Below are 13,664 nucleotides of genomic sequence, written 5' to 3'. Positions count from 1 at the left end.
TGAGTTTGTAAAACCAGTTTTAATCTCTGCATGGGGTGTTAAACTGCTGTTAACCTCACAAAGGTTCTGTCCCAAGAAGCACAGCAGATTGTAATCCATTCTCTAGCATGTGCTGTCTTCTAGACTCCCACTTTTTAAGGCAACAAAGCTGAATTTAAACATAAAGCTTGAACAGCTTGGCTTTTTGATCCCTATGCTGAAAGACATCCCCATTTCAGGATCAAGGCAGCTCTGGAAATTCCTACATCTTGAGCTGTTAAATGATGTAAAAAGCTCCTAAATGAATATACATGTTTGCAAAAGAAGTACCGAAGTGCTGAAAGCAGCATAACTGTGTCAGTCAATGCCAGAGCCCAAGCGAATAAATCCAGGCCCTGGATTCTTCCTGGCAGATGTGAGCTGGCTGATGAGCAGGTCTTGCTGTGGCCATGCTGCTCACCCTCATGGGTCTGGCAGAGCTGGGGCTTGGGAGTCTGCACTGCAGGCCTTGCTCAGCTGAGATGTGGGCTCTGATTTACATCTGATATTTGAAGGGACTGTCTGCGGGGAAGCCCTTCAGAGAAACACCAGGGTTGGGTCACATCTATTTCTACTCTCTGCTATCCAGCATAAAGTGGCTCTCGACTGATGGATGTGATGCTTAATGGCAGTGGTGAATGCATACATATTTCCCAGATTCTCACTAGAGTGGGGGAAAAAAGCTAAAATGTAGTACTATGTCTTCAAAAGAATGTGGCCTCTGTGCTTTTTACTGACACAAATGTGGGCTTAGAAGGGAAACCTGCCGGGTATTTCTCATCCCAGATACTAAGGTAGTCCTGTACAGTAACAGAAAAAGGCTCAGATAACTCTTCACAGAGTCTCTCTGTATTTGGTATTAGACCTTATTCTTCCTCTTTTTTTTTTTTCTTTTTTTTTTTTTAAAGTAAGTGAGAATTTTTATTAAACATCTTGATATTCCCTTATATTAGCTGAGTGAGTAGGTATTTGTGTCTGGCTGGTCTGTAGCCAGTTTAAGTGTCATTGCATAAATAATTTCTCTGGGAACCACATTTAGCTCTTGAGTTGATAAATATAGAAGAATGTACGAATTTCCTGAAAACTGGTGCATAAAAAATTAAGGGAGAACAGGAGGAAGTTCAGTTTTCATTTCTGGGAGATCAAGGCATAGAATTACTTACTTGTGTGTGTCTTGCTTGTAGCATCAAAGACACACAAATATTTTTCCTTATCTAGTATGCCAGTCAAATTATCAGCTTGGAAATGAGATGCATTGAATTTTGACAGCAGGGAGAGTCCAAGGAAAGGATTGGTATCATTTTGGTACCAGGTGACATGGCTGTGCCATAGTTCAGCAGCTGGCTTAGTGATCTCCAGGGTACAAATTTCTTCCACTTCATTGCCAGCATCCTCTTCCGAGGAAATCAGTGCGGACTCTTGCAAATAGCTTTGTCCTTTCTCCGATTGACTGTGCTCTTAATAATCAAAAAGAGTTGCAGGCATTCCATTAATTGTCCAGATAATTAGCTTCAGGCAATCTGGCATTTCATCTTTGTCTCTGACTTAATCTCAGCTAGTTTTTGTTCAATCGCTGGCATGTGTAATTCCTCATCTATTTTGACATTTCTCTGTCACATTACCATTTGTCATATTTCAATTCCTCCGGACTCGAGCAAGCTTTGATCAGTCGTGCTGGTCTGCAGCTTACTTATGCTACATAAAACACAAATAGCTGTAACTATTTGTGCCCACTGATTTGATAAATGTTCATTTTCTGCTCCTGACATGTGCTCGCAGCCTTCGCTGGTTTGCCTTGTCCGTCCCGTGGCGCCTCCACACAGGTTGTTAAAACCTTCTGTAAGAGTTCTCATTCCCTGGGTGCATATGTGGTGTTTTAAACCTAATTTTATTTTTCTTTTATTAATCCCTAGAAGGATGCCAGATGGCGAAATGCGAGGATACATGATAGGGCTGCATGTGCACACACACACACGTTTTATTTCTCTGTGTGTGAATGCACAGGGTGATTCAGTGGGATGGAAGGTTTTATTAGATAATAAAGCTGGTTTTTTAAGTTATGCAGGTCACTTTACATGAGGGCTAAAAAATCTCAATTTATTTGGCTCTATGCAGTGTATGACTTTATAGAAAAGCTGTTTAAAAATATCCACTACTGCTGTTGGGAGCACTTACATTACTGTTCCCCAGAAGTTGGATGCCTTCTGCTGCTGGGTCCAGATGAGAAAGGAAAAGCTGTTATTCTGTGTACATTTGGAAAACTGTGAACCTCCCAGTTAGTCACATTGATCCCAAAGTGCTAGTCTGAAATGCTGCATGGGTATCAGGGGCTAGCTCTTAAATCTGTCACTGGTTCCCTGGGCATTTCACACTTTACATCTGGAGCCAGTAACGAGGTGGAAAGATTTGGCAGTAAAAAAGAGAAAAACATCTTTCTGCTAAGTAGCTTTTTTTTTTTTTTAATTAGGTTTGAAACTGTTGAGAAATTCAAAATATTAGATCAATGTCAGGTGGAGAGGTGTTGCATGTGCAGAAGAAAACCAGAAGTGTGTTTCCTGTTTGAAAACTGAGGAAGACATTTGTTCTATGCTTTACTGAATTTCTTACCCTCAGTTTGCATTTAAAGGGAATACACTGGGCTTCTTCCCCTGAGGACAGAAAAACTTCCCCTGGTCTTTGTTTTGTTGTTTTTTTCCTTTATAAGAGCAGCAGCTATCAGGCAGAGAAAACTTTTCCAAGATACAAGTGCTTTGAAGATCTGTATATGCTGAAAGTGCTGTGCTTGGGACATAACCATGACCAAGCACTGCGCATCCCAATACTGCACAGCTCCTTAGAGATCAGAAGGTGTTTTTCTCAATGATATCTCCAAGTCTTGTGTCCATTTAGGTGTGGGAAAAATGCCTTGGGCTTCTTATCTTTGAGAGAAAAGCCCAGGAGGCTTCAGAGCTGCTGTTTTGGCTGTGAAATGTGAGGCTGTGGCAAAGCACTTCCCCTTCAGAGACACCAGCTTCTCAGGAGGGATGTCACGTGCAAACACCAATTTTGGGGGAGAATAACATATTGGGCACTCATTCTTAATGTAATGGACAGATAGCTAAATTTCTGTCTTTCTGCACACAAATCATCCTGCTTAAATACATTGTCAAGTGGAAATCATGAAATCCATTACTTCATTTATAACAAGCTGTTGTGTAAGTCCTCTCAGTGGACTTTAAGTGCAGTTAGGCTTTTTAAAATATTCTAGTTCCCTTAGGACTGAGTGGAACAGCATACAGCATTTTCTTTCTTTATTTTTTTTTGCCTGAATCTGATATGGTCTCTGCAGGGCAGGATGCTGTGTAATGGCTGGATTTTTCATGTTTAGGGTTCAGTTTCTTAAACACTGTGCTAAATTAGGTATTTTTAGGTTATAGTAAATTGAATTCATACTCTGTTCCTCATTATATACAATTTCCTCTTCAAATATAATAGTGTTTTATGGCAAGAAGCATTATTTTAGATAGTATTTAGAGCTTAGTACAAACTCATCAAAAGTTGCAGGCTCTGACATTTTACCAAAACTCATCTTTTTCACAGTCACAAATTTATCACACGCTAGCTTATGTGGGGCTGTGGGTGATTGGTTTTAAAAAGCCCTGTTTATTGAGGCTAAGCTTACTTTTCTCTTGGTAAAAAGATCTACCACCTGTGATGCAATAGGTAGGTAGATTTTAAAGCCAGAAGAGGCTATTAATTTATTTCATCTGTGTGACACAAGCTATAAAATGTGATTTAAACTGGGTAGTTTCTGCAGTGAATCCCTGAAGTCAAAGTGGAAGCTGTTTCAACCCCCTTGGCTGAAAAAGCGTATCCTTCTTGGCCTGCTCTGGAGGAGCTGGAGCTCTCCCTGCGATGACTGAAGGAAGGGAGACAGCTGAGTTTGCTTGTGTACTGTTTTGGTAAATACAGTTTGTTTTTAATAAGGACAGCTTTAAGAGGTGTGAATCCTTGTAGTTATGGGTGACTCTTTCTCAGCCTCTTCACACATTTTGCAGCCGTGGGAGGAAGTATTTGAACACAAACATGATTTGGGATTTATGGAGACTGCTCGTGTGAGTAGAGTTATTCATTTGCAATGCTATTTGCCTGACTAAGCTCATGTATTTAAGCTCATGTATTATGCTTTGCCTTTTATTTTCCCTCCATGGACCCACTACCACCCTTCACCGCGATGAGTTTGCAGGGAAGAGTAGAAGCACACAGTGAGATTTGGGTTCAAGTTCCAGCTTCAGCCAGGCTGTTATGTTCTTGCCTTTCAACACCTGGGCTAAGAGCTTTTCTCTGATTTATTGCAGGTGTTTCTGAAATAAGAGGTGAGCCACTGCATCCCTGCCACATGTGCTGGCTGGAGATAGGCGTTTGTGCGAGATTTCCTGAGAAATGGGTTAGGGAAACTTTAAAGCCGACAGCGCTAATCAGCATCCTGCATGCCCGGTTTATCAGGCACATCAGATCCAAGGGAAGGACAGAAAACCGCGCGCAGGAAATAAGGGTCAGGAGTGACAGGTGGGGAGGAGGGAGAGAGACAGTTAACAAACAGCCAGCAAGAAAATGGAAAGTCACAAATGCATTCCCTGTGCCTGCCAAAAATCAGAAGCTGATGCATGCTTATAAAAGAAGCCATTTTTTGCTTTAAGATATCAAATTCTAGATTGCTGCTCTTCATTCTGCAGTGGTCGGGCAGAATGTAGCACACTGAGGTCCCAGGATGTGATTCTTTAGTTGTCAGCTTTGTGGTACTCTTCTAAATTAAAGTAGCAAAGGCAATAGATTAGAGTAATAAGATTCAATGCTGCATTTTTTTTTTTCTGGGTGTGACAACAACAATTTAGCTTTAATCAAGAAGTTATGTCCTCCTGGAATTTAATTTATAGGCTGTTTCCTAAAATTAGGAGCTTAGACTATTTCCTGTCAGTTTTATTCTGCATGATTTCTCCTAAATTATTTAAAGGTATTAAAAATGCATAGCACATATACTGTACCAAGTCTAATGAAAGAAAGGATTGATCCTGACTTTACATTGAATTACACATTAGCTGTTATTTATTGTTGCACTTTTCTTCACTTTGGAAACAGAATTAATTCAGACGAATACTTTCTGATGGACACTGCTCAGTAATCCCCTCATGTTATTTAATGGGTTTTGTAGATCTACACATAAATGTATGCAGAGAAAGCTCATTTTCCATTTAAATTGAAATGGGCAAAGTCACTCCTTTACATTACAGGAATTCACTATGTTAAAATCTAGTGTATGTGTGTTGGGTTGTTTTTGTTTTTTTTAAATCATGTGTCTGTTCCTGTCTCCAGTAAGGGAAGAGGGAGTCAAATAAAAATTTAAGACAAATCCCTTCTACCTTGCCTCTCTCTGCCATTCTCCTCTGCAATATATTTCCCTTTTAAGGGTGTGGTGGTTTGCCTTGAAATAGTAGAAGAATGTCATGAGGAAGCTGCAGCCTTGTTAAAATACTATGAAATTAAATTTGTCACATATAAATTATTAGCTATTGTATGAGATTTGTCTGATAGTTGGAACCTTCCTTTGACTGGAGAGTCTAATACGTTGGTAAATAGAGAAGCAATTCCACTTCTAATTGCACATGCATTAGCCTGTCTCGATACTGAAATACATTATTGGGAAAGCATATTTATCAGTTACAGAGAAATACAATCCTTCTCTCCTGATGTCATCCATGCAGATTGAGGCAAAAGCTGGCAACGCTGGGGACTGTGGCTGAAGACCTCTGAGTCATGGTTGAGCTCAGGGTTGTGCATCACAGTGGTGGGAAGGGTATTTCCTGGCTGTGTCCTTCTAAATCCAGCACTTATTCAAGAGAAAAAGAAGTCATTTAAACAACTGTTTACAACATGGCAGTGGTTTTGTTCCTTAGGACAAGGATCTGTCTGCAGTTGCCCAGATCTCTCTTTCAGGCTTGTGAGATGCTATTTGTCAAGGGGCATCTTATGTCAAGATTTTTTCAACCTGTGACCAGGAGTGGGATGGTCTCTTTCCCGGCCTGCAGCCCCCAAAGCCCAGTCAGTTCTCACACCTCTCATTCAGCATCTTCTGATGGTTGCTTAATTTGAGGGCTCATATCCCCATTTGCTGTGGGATTCATCTCCTGCCTGCCAGACATCCTGTTGTGTTATCAGGCAGCTGAAGAAATGGTCTGTCTTGTGGCAAAACATCCCAGCCAACACTGATGGTCTCCAGCAAGAAAAGCTCGGCCAAAGCAAGGAGTGACCTTGTCAGTCAGGCCGGGTGCAGTAATTAGGCACATTTGCATAAATGCCACTAACATGTGCCATTGCTTCTAGATGAGTGAGTCTTCACTTAGCTGTGGCACAGCACTAAGCCATTAATTATAGGAGTCAGAGGAGAGGTACAGCTGCAGATCTGCCCCATCAGGATTTATCAGGCTTCATTTTATAATCAATGGTTTATTTATTAAACCATCACAAATGGTGCATGCGCTCTAGCCATGGCCGGCTGCGGCTCAGCTTGGATATTTCATCTGAATCAATGGAAGCAATCATCTGCTTTACATCAGGTATCGAACCTGTGCAGATCCCTGAGTGACAAACGACTTTATTGTCTGGGTGGAATTGACTGGAGCTCATGCTTAAAGCTGGGGATGGGGGGAGAGGTGATGAAAATACTGAATTACTCCACAACTGGTGCTTTTGTCCTTCTTTTTTTCCTTTTTGTCTTTTTTTTTTTTTTCCTCCTCTCTCTCTCCCTAGCTCCTGAAAAACAAATCAGATTCTTTGTCTCTGTGTGGCTGAGACTGATGCAATGAGGGGAAGGGCTAGTGATCTTGAGGTGAGAGGGAAGCTACTGGAAAGCAAAAGGGAAGGGGATTTGTGTCCTGCTTTGGACATTTATGTCCTGCTTTGGACATTTGTGTCCTGTTAAAATTCAAGAGAACAACCAGAAGCAGTGGCCACTGCACTGGTCTTGGCTCTGACCTCTTTGGAGCACACATTGCACACAAATGGTCCCAATGTGCTTTAGGGATGCCATGGGACCCTTTGGCTTTTAAGGGCTGCTGCCAAAAAAAAAGGTGACTCAAACAAAATTGCATTTCAAGCAAAGCAGTGTCCAAAGCCCTGAAAATCCCCCCATAGCCCTTCTCATTAACACTGACCAGGCAGAGAGTTGACACTGAAGCTGTATGATTTGCATGTTGCACGGGGTCTGTTATTGACATAATGAGGTTTTATTGGATTAAAGGCCTTGCTGCCAGAACTAATTGTTCAACAGAATATACAGGTTTTTATAAACCTCCAAAACTAGCCTTTGTAAGATCTGCATTAATATATTTCACACCCATGCTAGCAGTAATTCAGACACACTGTTCCTATGTACAGCAAGGTAGAGGATTGACAGGGAGAAGTGTCTCCCTGGAAGACAGTGGCATCCCACAATGTTATGCAAAGAAAGGCTTGGGCCAGTGTGTTATAAAAATTCTGTATTAAATAAGTATGTACAGCCTGTATTTGGTAATTTATATCCATGATACTTTGTACACAGTCAGTTTTCCTGAATATAGAAAGGGGTGGGAGAGTAATTTTGGTTTCACCTGGGAATAACATGATCTTTTGCCTTTTCAAAACAGTTAAGTCTGAGTACACTTCTATGTGGGCTACTGGTGTGTTAGAAGAAAACACAAGGCAGTGTATTCCTCACCATGCACTCATTTTCAGAAGTGTATGCCAAACTTTAAGCTAGCAAACATAGCTACAGTCTGCACCATGTGGAACCCAGGCTTATATTTCCAGTTCTGCTGCTGGCTGCCATTTGACATTGAGCAAGACAATTAACATCAGACTGGATGTCTTCCCTTTTTTTGGGGCTTGTTTGGTGATGCATAGGTGTAAACTTAAAAGGTGTGTGGCAACTTCCCTGAGTAGGAAGAAGCAGAGGAGAGAATTAATCCACTGGAGCTCACAGTTGATGCTGCATGATGGGACCAGGGACTGGGAGGATAGATAGATAGATAGATAGATAGATAGATAGATAGATGATAGATAGATAGATAGATAGATAGATAGATAGATAGATAGATAGATAGATAGAAAAGTGCTGCCTGGACCATATGAGCTTGACCTGCAGAGTGGGAGACAAGGGTAGTTACATACTAAACCACATAGAAAGATAAATATTCACCTGTCATCTTGGGCAGCTGTTCCAAGAACCTGCTCCCAAAGGGCAGTGTTTTCAAGAATTTGCACAGATGAAGGAAAAAAATAAACAAAACATCTGAATGTTTATCCAAGCAGCAAGTGTCAGCACAGGGACAGAAAAGCACAAATATTCCTTTTCCTAAAGACTTGCTCCTGCCCATCAGTGGAAGGTCTGTCCTGGGGAGAACACCAGTGTAATGTGTGTGTGAACTGGTCTGTTCCTGCTGGCACAAGGCTATTGGGGTGTGTCCCCTGAGAGCTGCAGCCCAAACACACATCTGCTCCTGACTGAACAGTCCCCTGGGAGCAGATGAGGACCACAGCAGCATCAATTAATGCCAGTGCCATCCCAGCAGTTGACATCCAACCAAGGAAGCTTTCCCATAGCAGCCTCAATCATCATGGTGCTTCCTGCTCTTACACTCTCCAAAATGTTCACAGCTGAAATTCAGCTCAGAGTAAGTCACGCTCTCTGATTTATAAAAGGCAGAGCTGCTATTTTTCACTGTAAATGTACATCCCAGTCATTTCTGGTGGTGTGTTATAGTGACAAGTTATGTACACAATGGAGTTCCTAACTGGTGACTAACACAGTGAGTGAGACCTTCCGCGTGTGTGTTTACTCTTGATGTTTTCCCCTCCAGTAATACTAGCAATAAAAACTTGGTGAATGTAGGAAATGTGTAGATCTGCAGATGTTGTATCTTCTTTTCATTGACCTATTTCCTGTATAAAAGAGGTCAAATCACATTAGGTTTTCACTATTGAGATCCCAGGGCTTCAAACATGAAAATTAAACGAATCTATGCTTATTTAAATGCACTGAAACCTGCATTCTTTTTATTTTATTTTTTTTTTTTTATTACAGAAGTTTATCTGAGCATAAAAGTGCTTGGTAAAAGATCATAAATAGAAAATTAATCCTCTTTTAAGCATTTTATTTGACAGTAAGGTACACAAAAAAGATGGATTGTTGCTTCAGAGTTACTATCATGCTCCTCACTTTAGTATTAAATGCATTCAAATTTATACTAGCCAGTTCTTTGCTGTGCAATTTGTATGCATATTGATAGGGTTTTAAAAAGTGGTGGGTTGGTGTTTTTTTGACCCTCCAGGGACTTTTTATGTGCAAGCCAAGTGCTTCTGTACGCATGATAGAGCAATTTCTTCACTCCGGAAAGTGTTACTAGATAGAAATACGATAGCAGAGCAAACATCGACTTCCTCCAAATTGTTACTTGTTCAAATAGGAATGCCATAGCAGAATCTTACATGGGGTCAAAAGTGCTCATCTCGGTACTGATGAAATCTCAACAATTTTTGGCAGGTTTCAAATAGAGAGCATAGCTTATTGCAGGTTGGTGCACAGTGTAGAAAAAAGCTTATATATCCTTCTGATGTGGAAAATAACTTAATTTAAACTTCAAATAAATTACTAAGTATTTTTATAATTATTTAGGGCTTGTTCCCTAGCTAGAATAGATTGGTAGGGTTTGATTTTGGTCAGAGGACTCATACTGATTTACCCACTTGGGGAATCTGAATCTTGATGGAGATGTTTTGGCAGGTTTTTTTTAAAACAACTCACTGGAATTATTTAATGCAGTGTCAGCACAGCCTGGAGATTAAAGGTGCATATGTAGAGATATATGCAAACACACAGGCATCCTTATAAGAAGAGTAGATTAATACAGGCACTGTTGTAGAGAAGTCTGTCATGAAAACTTGAACTCAAGCTAAGCATATGTGCGTATATGTAAAGCTCATTTCAAGAGCAGATTCACAGCACAGACCTATTTTAAGCGTATTAATAATCTATGAATAATACATATCCACGATACACAGCAGCAGTATGGATTTGGAAATGGAAAAAACTTCTGTGAGTTTTGGTGTCCACAATGAAAATGGACTTACTGGGGCACGTCTTCTAACAGTAAAAACCAGCCTCAGGTCTGCTGCCTTTGGAAGAGGAATACTGATAAAAAACAATGGGGCATCTAGTTCAATCTGTCTAGCATACAGATCTATTACCATTGCACATAAGTAACAATTTCATACTAGCATTTTAAATTACTACTCCTTTCTTAAACCGTATGCTAATTTTCTTAAAGAGAAGTCTAATTGCTCTCTTTATATGCAACTCCAAGTCAAAAGCTTAATTTATCCCTCCAGTTGGATAATTAAATCATACAATGTTCATCTCTTGTGACTCTTCCTGTCCCAGAAATCTTAAATTCTTCTTATCTAGCTGTCTTCCAGAGAGCACAGCTCCTGACAAAGCTTTCACCTTTAATTTACTTGTGCCAGGAAGACAGCCGTTTGTCCCGATTCAGAAGCGAGGCTTCATTTTCCTTTACTTCAGTTTCTCTGTGTATTTCTTTTCCTAGAAAAGAAACCCTCTCTCTCCCACATGTACCTTCTCCAGGCATTACAAAACAAGATTTTTTCCCCCTCCCCGTGACCTGGTTTTGCAAACCTGCAAATATTCCCATTTAAATCAGCAGCCTGGTTGTATGGTTGTGGTTATGGGAAGTGGAAAGAGTGCAGTTTGAGTTCCTGTGTATTGTAGTTTGAGTATTACTTCTTGTAGGCAGTCAGAGCTCAAGCTGCAAGGGTGAAGCAGAAGATGACAATCCCCTGCTGCAGGGAAGTCCTAGAAGTCATTGATGCATTGCATCCCACAGGAGCAAGCTGCAGGAGTATTGGCTTGTATTGGAAAATAAATTGAAGGTATAAAAGTTCATGCTTGGTCAGACATTTCTATTAGAATTCCTTCCTTTGTAAGGTTCAACCTCCTTGTTTCATTTCTTTACTTCAAAATAAGGAGTGTTTTAAAAGCTCAGCTGTAGATTAGGTAGACCTGGAAGTGAGCAGTCCTGCTGAAGTCAGGAGGACCATGCATATGTCAAAAATTAAGACCTCCTAGCAGCTTTGCTCCAAGATTTTTAAGGATTGCATCCACTAAAAGGGATCTCCGAAGAATTTTTTTGTTGTGTACTAGTGGCATTATAAGAAATGGTATGACAGGTAGTTTGTAGAATGGCAATTCTGGTGCTGAAACATTGGTTCTGATATTATTTCTTGGGCATAACAATGCCTATACCTGAAATCGTGTTAGCCTTGCTTAGCCATTATGCTCTGGTGGAACTGCTGTGTCACTGCACGTTAAGGCAAAGGGCTGGTGAAGCAAGAGAAGCTGACCCTAAAAAAGCTAACTAAAGGACTGGCTTTTTGCTTTGCTTTGTGTTAGGGTCCTGGTGTGCTTCCACAGCGTAGCGTGCTTACCAGCACTGCTGACTGTCCTTTACTGGAACTGCAGATCAGCATCTCCCCACTGATTTTTAAATGTTTTGTGTTTTCCAGTACATTTCGTTCATGTCACTATTCAACACTGGTATTTAGACATCATTTAAAACTACATCACTGGTTTGTTAGGGGCTGAGACACTGCTCACCCTCTTTCTCCATCTTCCCTAGCATCAACCCCGTAGCATCCTCTGCATCTGCTGTCCTCTTCATGGCTGACTCAGGATGATACCCCAGGAATTCCTGATGGAAAAGCTGAGACATTCCTAGAATTTAAATTAAATGTGCTTTGCACCCAAATGTACGCAAAGTACATTTATTTTGAGTCATGCAACAGCCTGTCTTGTGGTGCAGTATCTGGTTGAAAAAAAGCATCACTGTTCCGGATGGCATTTGTACTGCTTACTCTCACTGGTAAAGCTCTGCCTGCTTTGGGCTTCAATAGGACCACAGAAGTGATCAAAATTCCACTCTCCCTGCAGCTGGCCAGAGAACAGAGGTGGGAGTTGTCACAGCTATGGATTTTTCTTACCTTCCCTTTGATTCTGAAAGAGCTCATTTGTCAGATTTCAGGCAAGAATCTTTGCTTGTGCAAAGGCTGTGGGTCCTTAAGTGAGCAGATTTGAGAACAGATGTGCTGCAGAAGGTGGGTTCATTTTTTATCTTGCAATCCAGTGGTACCTACACAGGCATCACTAATGTTTTTTTTTAAGTGCTTAAAGAAGAGTCTGCAGTTGAAAAAAGGCACTGGATTGCCTGAACTACTTTCCAGAATACTGCAGTAGATGCTGCGGGTCAGCCCGAGTACCTACAAGTAGATTTTTGTGTGTGTGTGCATATTAACCTTGAGACAGCAAGGAGCCACACAGGAGAAAGCACTGTGATATGAGGGCAGTGATTTTGTCAGAGGTCTTGTGTGCATCTTGAAGGGTTTGGTCCTGAGATTACCCAGATTGCTGAAGTTGCACAGAGATGTGGACAAGGAATCCCTTTGAACACTGACCTTTTGCTTTTCCCTTTTTAATGATAAAATATTCAAGGGAACAGAAAGTGACCCATTTTTTGCTCTGCCTGTCAAGCCAAGCAGAGGAAGGAGAGTACAGTGGGGGCCCAGGTAGAACCCAGTGAATGCAAATGATTTATGGAGTAGCTGCTTTAAGCATTTCAAATTACTTCTAGCATCATCCAGTAGAGTCTATTTATGTGTATGAGCTTAAACACAGAACAAATGGATGGCAGAGGCAGCTGTGCAAGTGATACAGACTCGAGCACTTCTCTTTGCCCCTCTGCTCACCAGGTATTCTCTAGGGCTTTGCAGGGGGAAGAGATGCCCTGCTTGGCAACCCCTTCACATGAGCTTGGCTTTTCCTCACTGCACCACAACTAAGCAAGCCAAGTTAGGTAACTGGTGCACCCTGAGCTCTGAAATGTTTTGTCAGGTTTTTTTCTTGGAAACTGCAAAGAAAGGCAGTTCACCTGACCAAGCTGCAGAGGAGCAGGGAAGATCTTTGATGTGGCAGCTGGGCACACAAGTGTGCATTCTTCATGTCTGACCCAGAAGCATCTCTGGGTTCTGCCTGAGGTATGTCTGAGCACCTTTGGGATTCACAGCCACACCTCACCATGGGTGTGGAAACGTGGCAGTCAGCTGGCTCAGAAAGAGAGGAGGCTGACTTGTCTAGCACAGTCTTTAATCTCACAAAAGGTTCCAGGGTGTGTCTGGTGGTACACATTTTCCCAAGGACTGTTTTAGAGTAACTTTATGTAAAAGCTAGCATATCATTCCTTCTAGGTGCCAGAGGTTTCAGCTGGGGTTAAGCAAACAAGCAAGAACACAGGGATCAACCATCAAACCACCACCAGCTCCACATTTTAAGCTGTTTAAGAGACACTAGGAAGATAGTTTGTGAAGCTGAACAGCTTGCTGCACCATGGAGCTTTTATAGGGCTTCAGCATCAATAGGCAGCACGTTTCATAGTCCTGGGAAGCCTGAAGTACTTTTTCCACCCTAGTATAACTGTGTGAAGAACATACGTACTTACAACTGATGCTTACAACTGATACCATCAAATCAGCTAAAGGTAGGACTTTTGGATGTGCTTTAAAGGATG

Source organism: Lonchura striata, chromosome 2 (assembly GCF_050655825.1).
Source record: "Lonchura striata isolate lonStrDom1 chromosome 2, ASM5065582v1, whole genome shotgun sequence".
In the NCBI taxonomy this organism is placed as follows: Eukaryota; Metazoa; Chordata; class Aves; order Passeriformes; family Estrildidae; genus Lonchura; species Lonchura striata.
Note: the sequence above shows the minus strand (reverse complement) of the source record.